A 12,322-nucleotide genomic window follows, 5' to 3' on the forward strand; every position below is an offset into this window, starting at 1 on the left:
ATAAATGACTATACTAATCTACTATTTGATAAATCCAAAGACTCCAGCTTCTGGGATAAGAAATCACTATTTAACAAAAACTGCTGGGAAAACTGGAAAAATGTATGGCAGAAACTGGGCATAGATCAACATCTTACACCCTATACCAAGATAAAGTCAAAATGGATACAGGATTTAGATATAAAGACTGATACTATAAGCAAACTAGAAGCTCAAGGAATAGTTTACTTTTCAGATCTACGGAGAAGGGAAGAATTTATGACCAAATAAGAGATAGAGATGATTATGAAATACAAAAAGGATGGCTTTGATTACATTAAATTGAAATGTTTTTGCACAAATAAAGCCAATGCATCCAAGATTAGCAGAGAAGCAGAAAACTGGGAAAGAATTTTTACAACAATGTCTCTGACAAAGGCCTCATTTCTAAAATATATAGAGAACAAATTTATAAGAATACAAGTAATTGACAAATGGTCAAAGGATATGAAGAGGCAGTTCTCAGAGGAAGAAACTAAAGCTATCTATAATCACATGAAAAAAGGTTCTAAATCACTCTTGATTAGAGAAATGCAAATCAAAATGACTTTGAGGTACCACATCACACCTATCAGATTGGCTAACATGACAAAACAGGAAAATGATAAATGTTGGAGACGATGTGGGAAAATTGGAACACTAATACATTGTTGGTGGAGTTGCGAAATGATACAACCATTTTGGACAACAATTTGGTGATTAGCACTTTTAATGACTCTATTCACTTAAGTTCAAAAAAATTGAACTTGTTCAGCATTGAAAACATGGAGATAAACTCTTAAGTCAATAAGCATGTGGATTTATATATTTGACATAGGTCATTGCCCCTTTCTGCTTTTCTCTGACTCCTATTATCTAAGGGGGCAGCTCCAACAGTTGAGGAATAGTTTCTCATTTTAAAAGAGGTAATCCTTCAGTCATGTCTGACTGTTTGTGAGAAAACCCATTTGGGGTTTCCTTGGCAAAGAAACCGAAGTGGTTTGCCATTTTCTTCTCTAGCTCATTTTATACATAAGAAACCTGAGGCAATTATGGTTTAGTGACTTACCCAGGGTCACGCAGCTAATAAGTGTCTGAGGCTGGATTTGAACGCAGGTCTTCCTGTCTCCAGGCCTAGCATTCTATCCACTATGTCACCTAGCTGCCCACAATATGTACCAAGGTTTAAAAATGTTTAAAATGACATTTGTGATGTGTCATTGGAGTATGACCCAGTGTTTTCCTTTAACTTTAGTAAAGATATTTTTAAAATTCCCCCCTGCCACCCCGATGGTTCACGTTTTAAACCTTGGAGATTACTTGTGCAGGAATGGAGGCAATGCCTGTGAGGTATCATATGTTAACTTCACTTTAAACATTGTCAAGAATAAATTTAAATCCCGTGATGTGGCAGATCCATCAATCCAATTAACCAGCCTTTGCATAGAATGTTTGATACTATAATTTCATGATCAATAAAAAACCGGACAACCAGTATAGTCAGCTATCAAGCTCTTCCTTCTTTATGATGGTGGCTAACGCTGCAACTAGCCTGCTGCTTTACGATGTCTTCCTCATCTGCAGCCCGTCTTCCTTATATTGTTTTCCTTCAGTAATCTTTTTTTTAAAATTATTTTTATTTTTTAAAAACAATTTATTTATTAATTTTTAGTTTTCAACATTTACTTCCATGAGATTTTGAGTTTTAAATTTTCTCCTTCTCCATCTCCTCCACCCTCCCCAAGAGGGTGTACAATTCCTTCAGTAATCTCTTAACTGCTACTTGTAGCCTCTTCTATTCTTCTGTGACTTTCTTAGCCTGGATACTATGCCAAAAAGAATGTACAGATTTAGATGTAACGGATGATTCCAACATCAATGCCATTGTGGCTATAATTTTACTTATTTGTGCATCATATGGTTTATCACTCGCTGCTGGCAATTTAAACACATATTTAACAAAATCGTAAGATCTCCTGGTTTTGCCTCCTCCGCTGCTTCCATCATTGAGGTGTTGGTCAGAGCAAACACTGATTGCACCATAAACTTCTATTTGCTTTTCTTGTTAGGATCCATCAATCAATCAGTCAATAAACTGCATCACAGATACATTAATTGATTTTGCACCAGTAGTTCTACTATTATATCTCACATAGTACTGGCAGAGTTCAGTGGTCTTCACTTGAAAACATGCATGTCAATCTGAAGATTTGCCAAGATTTAGGTCGGTGATGACAACATCTGTGAAGAGAACGTTTCTGAAAGATTACCATAAACAAAAGAAGAAAATGCCTTGTTGAAAAAACTTCTAAGAAGTATCTTCAATTCAGAGGCAGTGTTACATAGTAAATAAATACTGTGGTGGGCTAAGAGTCGGGAAGACCTAGGTCCAAATCTCACTTCAGACACTAGCTCTGTCCTTTGCTACATTTAAAAAAATTATTATTTCATTTCCCCCCAATTACATCTAAACACATTAAAAAATTTTTTTTTTAAATTTCGAGTTCCAAATTCTCTCCCTCCCTCTCTCCTCCCATTGAGAAGGCAAGCAATTTGATACAGGTTATACATGTGCAGTCACACAAAACGTATTTCCATGCTAGTCATGTTGTGAAAAGAAAACACAGGTTTAAAAACACAAATAAAAACAAAGTAAAGAAAAAGTATGCTTCAATCTACTTTCAGATTCCATCAGTTCTTTCTCTGGAGATGAATAGCATTTTTCATCATAAGTCCTTTAGAATTGTCTTGGATCATTGTATTGCTGAGAATCTTTGCTACATTTTTGATAATTTCTTTATGTCCTATGATGTGGTAAATTTTTGTAAGTGTACTGAGCACATTTGATTAAAATGTCAAGTCTATTTCACTCCAAAAATCTAGCAAATCGAAAATTTTAGTATTTTGTCTATAACTTCTTCCTTATTGGTTTTTGTTTAACTTGTCATGTTCAGAAAATGAGGTATTGGAACCCCCCACTATTAATGCTTTTCTATTTAGATTTTTGTGATTCAGTTAATTTTTTCCCTTAAAATCTGATGTTAGCAGTTCATTTATAGTTTGATTTCTTCTTCTTGTTTACATATTTTCTATTTTTGTAGATGCTCATCAATTACCTTTTAATTTTCAGTTTTGTATAACATTTTGGATAATTGTTTTATTTCCTTTCTGTTATGAATTAACTTTGTAAGTATTTTACTTTAGTCATTCAATTTTCTTTTTTTGTTTATTTTTTAAACAATCAATTTAATTAATGGTTTATTATATTTTTAGTGTTTAAAAAAACAGCACTTAGTTTTTATCTGTTCTACAGTCTTTTTGATTAAAAAACTTAGTTTCATCTTAAACCTTTCAACCTTAAACCTTCCACTCCTTCCATCTTATAGCACTCATTGAGACATAGCTCCCTGCTAATGACACAGTATCATTGACCACCTTTTCTAGCTATGGTTGTATTTTCACTCATACCCTTTGATTCACTGGTCATGGTGGAGAAGGTGGAATACTCCTTACCTTCATATTAGGAGACTTCAACATACAAATTGATGATATTCTTTCAAATACCCTTAACTCTTGTTATATTATACTGCATTAAGAGAAGCACTGTTAAATTTTCAGTGTGAACATTTTCAATTCAAAAATCAAAAAAACCCCTACAAATCAGGGCTTGATATATTGTTTTGTTGATTGTCTTAAGAAAGTGAGAAAGCTGATAGACTTAAGAAAGTTATGGAGTTAATAATTTAATAAATGTGTTGTGATCATATCCCCCCAAAGAGACAGTTATCAAATATTTACCAGAGTACCTCTGCTTCCTTCCTTGCTCATCAATCTCCTCCATTCCAATGACCTACTCTTCCACTCCATCCCAGCTACATTTAGAGATGGTCATACTCCAGAGTCATGAGTTGCCCCATGAACATGGGTTTCCCTACTTACACTCTTCATTATCTTTAAGTGTGCACGTACTCTCCATGGTCATTGTTTGCATTGGTAGGGGAGTGTGACCTATGCTTATGAGTGTACTATTATGTTATGTTACATTTTGATCATTTCTGCTTTTGCCTTCTATTGAATAAATGTTACCTTATAATTATTATTGCTTTGCCTTCTATTTATAAATACTTCATGATTAAGAATTAATGGTATTATTAGCGACTTGTATAAATGTGAAGCACAGTGGTGGGGGCTCAGGAACTGCAATAGTGAGTAGTAGGAGTAGAACTTCCTCACACTAAGATCACCTATAGGACCCTGAGAGAATGAATTGAAGTGGTATAGCTAGCCACCTGTGGCTGGCTCACTCCTCTGGGGACACCACCCCAATCTACCAGTGTGAGTACAGGTAGAGTGAGTGATCTAGCTCCAGCCCAGGGAGAGAAAAACCTTGGAGAGAGTTGGGGTTGGTGCCACATCTGTGCTATACTTGTAATGTCTCCAAGTCTTTTTTTCCAGTACAGATTTTTTTAAATCTTATTTTGTTGTACTTTCTGCTCCCTCTGCTGATTGGTTCAACCAGAGTATTTTATTTCCTATTACTTCTATTTCTCTATTTAAAATTTCCACAGCTTTCTCCATGTTTTTGACTTTGTTATCAGTCTTTGTAATAGGTTGACACTCTGAACCATGCCAGTACAATGGTTTTCTCTCATGATTTCATATGCCAAACTTGTATTCCCCATTCATTATGCTCCAAAAGGGGGTGGTGGTGGTATATAGGTAAAATATACCATATTTTGCTCCTGTGGTACAACATGATAATCAATCTAGCATACACAGTAGCAAGGGGAACATTGTGTCTTTGGTTGCATTGAATCCCTTTCCCCTCTTTATCCTGCAAACACCATGCTATTCCCCATGTGCTATCACTGAGTTTTCCATCTTTTGTCATCTTTCTAAATGCAGTGAAGTTTAGGTTATAAAATGGATAGATGAAACTATGACAGAATGTCAGTGTTCAGGTAGGGGCCAAAATGACTACCTGTTTAATTATTTCATTTTTACCAATGATAAATCTGTCATTATAGATGCCAGATCTTTATTGACACTAGGGCCTCCTTCATTTCCTCTAAAGTGTGTATGATTTCTTTTGTTAGGTTCACTTTCACTTTTTGGGCCATTACTGAAGTAAATTTGTTATTTTTTCCTTCTGATGGCTTATCTTCAGGACTTTTAAATTTAAAAAAATTTATTGATCTTTTGTTTCTATATCATCTTCATTTCACCTCTCCCTATTTATCAATTGTTAGTCCTTGTAACAACAACAGCAGATAAGAAAATTTTTTTTACTAAAACTAGTCAACACATCAACCCAGCTTGGCAGTATATTATATGTTCCATGCTCATGGACTTCAAAAAGGAAAAGGAGGTGCATTTTCTCACCTCTTATTTAGGACAAGCTTGATTATTGTATTTACACAGCTTTCAATTACTTTTTTTGTGGGGGTTGTTCGTTCCATTGGCATTGTGGCAATCATTGTGCATATTGTTTCCCTGTTTCTGCTAGTTTCACTCTGAATCAGTTCATATAAATTTCTCCGTAGTTCTCTGTATTTTTTCTTATTAATTGTTTCTTATGGAGCAATAATAATGTATTATACACTCATTCCACAAGTTATTTAAAAATTCTCACATGAATGAGCATCTACTTTGTTTACAATTATTATTAAGTTTCTTTTACCAGAGAAATGCTGTTATGAGTATTTTGGTGCATATGGGACACCATATTTTTCTTCTGCCTTTGATCACCTTGAGTTATATTCTTAGCAATAGGATCTCTGGGACAAAGTGTATGGGTATTTTATTCCCTTTCTTAGCCCAATTTATAATTGCTTTCTGGATTTTGGCCCAATTTATAGCTCCATCAACAGTGTATTAACATTCCTCATCATTTTTTGAAGTCCCTTAAACACTAGCTATTCCCATCTTTTGAAGAATTTACAGGCATAAGATAGAACCCCAGAATTTTCTTTTATTATTAGTGATTTGTATTCCTTTATTAATGTAGAGGTTATACCCTTTGTTACATTTGCATTTAGTATCGATATTGGTTCATTATCAATGATTCCTTTGATCATAATCTTCAGAAACTTTTAATATGTCTGGGTCTAGTACCAACTAAGGTCTAACGTGGGAGATTTTTTTTCTTGCTGTTTGTTCATTTTCTTGTTCTTTCCTTTTTCATATCTTCAAAGTTATTCCCTTTTAAGGCCCTTTGGATGTCTTTCTTTTTTCTCCTCCATCTTTTTTTTTTGGCTTCATTCATTAATACTTTTATTTTATTTTGAGTGCATTCTAATCTATTCATACTGAAGGGGACAGAAGAACAGGGCTCTACCACACCTCTCACTCTACCACTTTTATTCATCCACCCAGTGGAAGAACTCCTGGACCAAGATTTCTGAAGAAAAATAAAGTAGTTCTTTTTAAAAATATTTATTTATTAATCTACTTTGATTTATCAACAACTACTTCCATAAGCTTTTGAGTTTTAAATTTTTCTCCCCCTCCCTCTCCACCTCCATCCCTAAGATGGCATGCAATCTGATATAGGTTTTACATATACCTTCCTATTAAACATATTTTCACATTAGTCATGTTACAAGGAAGAATTAAAACCAATAGAAGGAACCACAAGAAAGAGAAAATAAAACAAAACAGAAGATAAAAAGGAGCAAATAGTATGCTTTAATCTGCATTCAAACTCCATAGTTCTTTCTTTGGATGTGGATAGCATTTTCCATCATGAGACTTTTGGAGCTGTCTTAGTTAGATCCTTGTATTGCTGAGAAGGGTTAAGTCTATCAGTGTTAGTTATCACAGAATGTGACTGTTACTGTGTACAATGTTCTCCTGGTTCTGCTCACTTCACTCAGCATCAGTCCATACAAGTCTTTCCAGGTTTTTCTAAAGTCTGCCTGAAAATAGAGTACTTCTTCAGCTATGCTGAGTTATTGGCAGATTTAGAATTGATGAGTAGCAAAAAAGTCAGAGTCATGATGTGGCAAGGCCCAGCTCTAGCCCCTAATTAGTACAAAATCTAGACCCAAGACCAATTCTAATCTTCCCAGGGAAATCTTTTCTTTATCAATACCAGATTGTTTTGATGATTACCACTTTGCAATATAGTTTGAAACCTGGTACTACTAGGCTGGCTTTACCTCACTCAAAGTGAGAACCTGAAAAGATCATAGCTTAAAAGGGCCAGGGCCTCCCATTGCATCCTAGGCCATCTCTAGTTGTCCTGAGGAATATTTGGCCACTGGACCCAGATGACTCTGGAGGAGAAAATGAGGCTCCCTCCTTCAAATCAAAGTCAATTGCAAGTCATGTCATCATCTCCCTGATGTCATGGTTCTCTTTGAGAATGAAGGACAAACACAACAACAAAAATTGATTCCTTTGATATTCTTGACCTTTTGTTCCTCCAGATGAATTTTGTTATCATTTTTTCTAGCTCTATAAAAAATTCTTTGGTACTTTGATTTATATGGCACTGAATGAGTAAGTTAGGTAGAATTGTATATTTCTCCAATTGTTTAGATCTCTATTTGTGTGAAAGGTGTTTTGTAATTGTGTTCATATAGTCACTGGTTTTGTCTTGGCAGGTAGACTCTCAAGTATTTTATATTGTCTGTAGTTATTTTAAATGGAATTTCTCTTCCTATCTCTTCCTGTTGGGATTTGTTGTATGTAGAAATATATACGATAGAAGTATATCAAAATACTGATAATTTAGTGGGCTTATTTTATGTCCTAAAACTTTGGGTTCATATATTTTTTATGTCCTACAACTTTGTTGGAGTTGTTAATTACTTCAACTAATCTTCAGTTGATTCTCTAGGATTCTCTAAATATGTCATCACATCATCTGAAAAGAGTGATAGTTTTGTTTCCTCATTGCTTATTTTTATTCTTTTGATTTCTTTTTTTTTTATCTTATTGCTATAGCTAGCATTTCTAGTACAATATTGAATAATAGTGGTGATAATGGACATTCTTGCTTTGCTCCTGATCATTTTGAGAAGGTTTTAAGTTTATCTCTATTACAGATAATGCTTGCCTTTATTTTTAGGTAGATACTTCTTAATAATTTTAAGAAAGCTCCATTGATTCCTATGGTTTCTGGTGTTTTTAACAGCAATTGGTAGCGTATTTTGTCAAAGGCTTTTCCTGCATCTATTGATAAAATCATATGATTTTTGTTGTTTTTGTTATTGATATGGCCAGTTATGCTGATAGTCTCCCAAATATTGAACCTGCCCAGAATTCTTGGTATAAGTCCCCCTTGGTCATAATTTATCATCTTTGTGATATATTGTTGTAATCTTGCTAGTATTTTATTTAAACTTTTTGCATAAATATTCATTAAGGAAATTAGCCCATAGTTTTCTTTCTCTGTTTTTGCTCTTTCTGGTTTAGGTATAAAAATCATATTTGTGTCATAAAAGAAATTTGGTAGGTCTCTTTTACATATTTTTTTCAATAATTTATATACTGTTGGGATTATTTGTTCCTTAAATGTTTGGTAGAATTCACTTGTCAGTCCATCCGGTCTTGGTGATTTTTTGTTAGGGAGGTCATTGATGGCTTGTCCAATATTTTTTTCTAAGGTAGGGTTATTTAAGCATTCTATTTCCTCTTCTGTTAATCCAGGCAATTATATTTTGTAAATATTCATCCATTTAATTTAGATTGTCCATTTTATTTGCAAATAATTGGGCAAAATAACTCCTAATAATTGCTCAAATTTTGTCTTCATTGATGGTGCATTAACCCTTTTCACTTTTGATACTGGTAATTTGGTTTTCTTTTTTTTAAAAAAAAATCAGATTAACCAGTACTTTATCTATTTTTTTTCATAAAAAAGCTTCTAGTTTTATTTATTAGATCAATGATTTTTTACTTTCAATTTTGTTAATCTCTTTTTTGATTTCCAGGATTTCCATTTTAGTGTTTAATTGCAGGTTTTTAATTTGTTCTTTTTCTTCTTCTCTTTTTTTAGTTGCATGCCCAGTTCTTGATCTGCTCTTTCTCTCTTTTATTGATGTGAGCATTTAGAGACATAAATTTTTCCTAAGTATTGCTTTGACTGCATCCCACAAATTTTTGAATGTTGTTTCATTGTTGTCATTCTCTTTAATGAAATTATCAATTGTTTCTATGATTTATTCTTTGACCAACTCATTTTTTAAGGATTGGATTATTTAATTTCCAATTAATTTTTAATCTATGCTTCTATAGCCCTTTTATGAATGTAATTTGATTGTATTATGGTCTGAAAGGGGGTACATTAAATATTTCTGTTCTTCTACATTTGGTTGTGAGGTTTTTATGCCCTAATACATGATCAGTTTTTGTGAAGGTGCCATGTACAGCTGAGAAAAAGGTATACTCTTTTTTTATTCCCATTTAATTTTCTCTAGAGGCCTATCATATCTAACTTTTCTAAGATTATAGTCATCTCCTTAACTTCTTTCTTATTTATTTTTTGGTTAGATTTACTAGTACTTAGAGAGAAAAGTTGAGATTTCCCCACCAGTATAGTTTCATTATCTATTTCCTTCTGTAATTTATTTAACTTTTCCTTTAAGAATTTGGATGCTATTCCATTTAGTGCATATATGTTTAGGATTGATATTACTTCAGTGATAATACTTTGCCTTTTAGTAAGATGCCGTTTCTCTGCTTATACCTTTTAATTAGGTCTATTTTTAATTTTACTTTTTCTGAGATCATGATTGCTACCCCTGCCTTTTTTATATCAGTTCAAGTCTGCTTGAAAATACATTTGCTTTGGCCCCTTATTTTAACTTTGTGTGTGTCTCTTGGTTTCAAGTGTACTTCTTGTAAACAACATATTGTTGGATTCTGGTTTCTAATCCATTGTGCCATCTGCTTCTGTTTTATGGGTAAATTCATCCCATTCACATTCACAGTCAGAACTGTGCATTTCCCTCTATCCTATTTTTTCCCTATTTATCTGTCTCTCTCTTTTTATTCTGTCCCATCTCTAAAGTCTGTTTTGCTTCTGACTACTGTTTCTTTTTATCCACTCTCACTTTTATCACCCATGCCCTTTTTCTAAATCTCTTCCCCAACTGCTTTCCTATTGAGTAAGATAGATTTCTATTACCAGTTGAGTATGTACATAAATTTTTCCCTCGTTGAACTAATTTAGATGTGAGTGATGTTGAAGCATTGTCTGATCCTCACAGTTTTCCCCTCCACTGTAAAAGACTTTCCTCATGTGCCTCTTTTATGTGAGATAATTTCCCCCATTCTACTTCCTCCTTCCCCCTTCTCCTAGAGCATATATCTTTCTCATCTATCCATTTCTTTTACATTATACCAACATTGTCAACTCACTCCCACATCTTTTTATGTAGCATCCTTCAACTACCCTGATAATGATAAAGTTCTTAGAAGTTATATGCATTATTTTCCCATATAGAAAGTCAAACAATTTAACCTTATTGAGCCCCTTATGATTTCACTTTCATGTTTACCTTTTTATGTTTCTCTTGAATCTTGTATTTGAAAGTAAAAATTTCTATTCAGCCCTGGCCTTCATCAGAAATGCTTGAAAGTCCTCTATTTTATTAAATATCCATTGTTTTCCTTTGAAGGATTATACTCAGTTTTGCTGGCTAGGTTATTCTTCATTACAATTCCAGCTCTTTATCTTCCAGAATATCATATTCCAAGTTCTTTGCTCCTTCAATGTGACAGCTGCTAAATCTTGGATAATTCTGACTATGACTCCACAGTATCTTAATGGTTTCTTTCTGGCTGCTTGAAGTATTTTCTTCTTCTTTTTTTTTTTGGCTAAGCAATAGGGTTAAGTGATTTACCCAAGGTCACACAACTAGTAAGTGTTATGTGTCTGAGGCTGGATTTGAACTCAGGTCCTCCTGATTCCAGGGCCAGTGCTCTATCCACTGCACCACCTAGCTGCCCCCATTCATCATTTCTTATAGTACAATAATATTCCATTATATTCATATACCACAACTTGTTTAGCCATTCCCCAATTGATAGGCATCCTCTCAATTTCCAATTCTTTGCCACCACAAAAAGAACTGCTATAAATATTTTTGTACATGTAGGTCCTTTTCCCATTTGTATGATTGCTCTGGGATATAGCCCTAGAAATGCTATTGCTGGGTCAAAGGGTACACACATTTTTATAGCCCTTTGGGCATAGTTCCAAATTGCTCTCCAAAGTGGTTGGATCATTTCACAACTCCACCAATAATGCATTAGTGTTCCAATTTTCCCACACCTTCTCCAACATTTATCATTTTCCTGTTTTGTCATGTTGGCTAATCTGATAGGTGTTATGTGGTACCTCAGAGTTGTTTTGATTTGCGTTTCTCTAATCAATAGTGATTTAGAGCATTTTTTCATATGACTATATTTTGGCTTTAATTTCTTCATCTGCTGCTCATCATTTCTTATAACACAATAGTATTCCATTACATTAATACACCACAACTTTTTCAGCCATTCCCCAATTGATGAGCATCCCTCCAATTTCTAATACTTTGCCATCACAAAAAGAGTTGCTATAAATATTTTTGTACATGTGGCTCCTTTTCCTATTTTTATGATCTCTTCAGGATACAGACCTAGAAGTGGTATTGCTGGGTCAAAGGGTATGTACAATTTTATAGCCCTTTGGGCATAGTTCCAAATTGTTTTCCAGAGTGGTTAGATCAATTCACAACTCCACCAATAATGCATTAGTGTTCTAATTTTCCCACATCTTCTCCAACATTTATCACTTTCCTGTTTTGTCATGTTAGCCAGTCTGATAGGTGTGATGTGGTACCTCATTTTGATCTGCATTTCTTTTATCAATAGTGATTTAGAGCATTTTTTCATATGACTATAAATAGCTTTAAATTTTTTCCCCTGCAAACTGTCTGTTCATACAGAGGAGAATTTTTAAAAGGACCAATAATTCAGCAAAACCTTACCCTACTTACAAGTTTCCTAAAAGTCAAGATTGACCAAATAAAAATTGATAACTTCAGAAGACAACAAGAATTTTAAAAAGAAAATCAAAGTCATATTTGTTAATTTGCAGGGTGTGAGGTGAAACCTCAGAGTTGTTTTATTGTACATTTAACTTATTTTTTATTTAGACCATTCTTTCATGTGATTGTGGATTCTTTACCATTCTTCTTTTTACTCTGATTAACCAGGAAAGGTGAAGACTTGGAATGGATGGGGCTCATAAACTAAAATTTTAAATGGAGGTAGTCCAGAGTCCTTTGAACCTGGGGTGACCTTACCTGGA

General features: G+C 33.9%; 1 pseudogene; it reads right to left on the reverse strand.

Moving 5' to 3' along the window:
- Nucleotides 1–1,578: 1,578 nt before the first annotated feature.
- On the reverse strand, nt 1,579–3,859 carry LOC114049878 (annotated as a pseudogene).
- Between the last annotated feature and the right edge of the window lie 8,463 nt (nt 3,860–12,322).

The sequence above is a fragment of the Vombatus ursinus genome, unplaced genomic scaffold, assembly GCF_900497805.2.
Source record: "Vombatus ursinus unplaced genomic scaffold, bare-nosed wombat genome assembly UNPS02014798.1, whole genome shotgun sequence".
In the NCBI taxonomy this organism is placed as follows: domain Eukaryota; kingdom Metazoa; phylum Chordata; class Mammalia; order Diprotodontia; family Vombatidae; genus Vombatus; species Vombatus ursinus.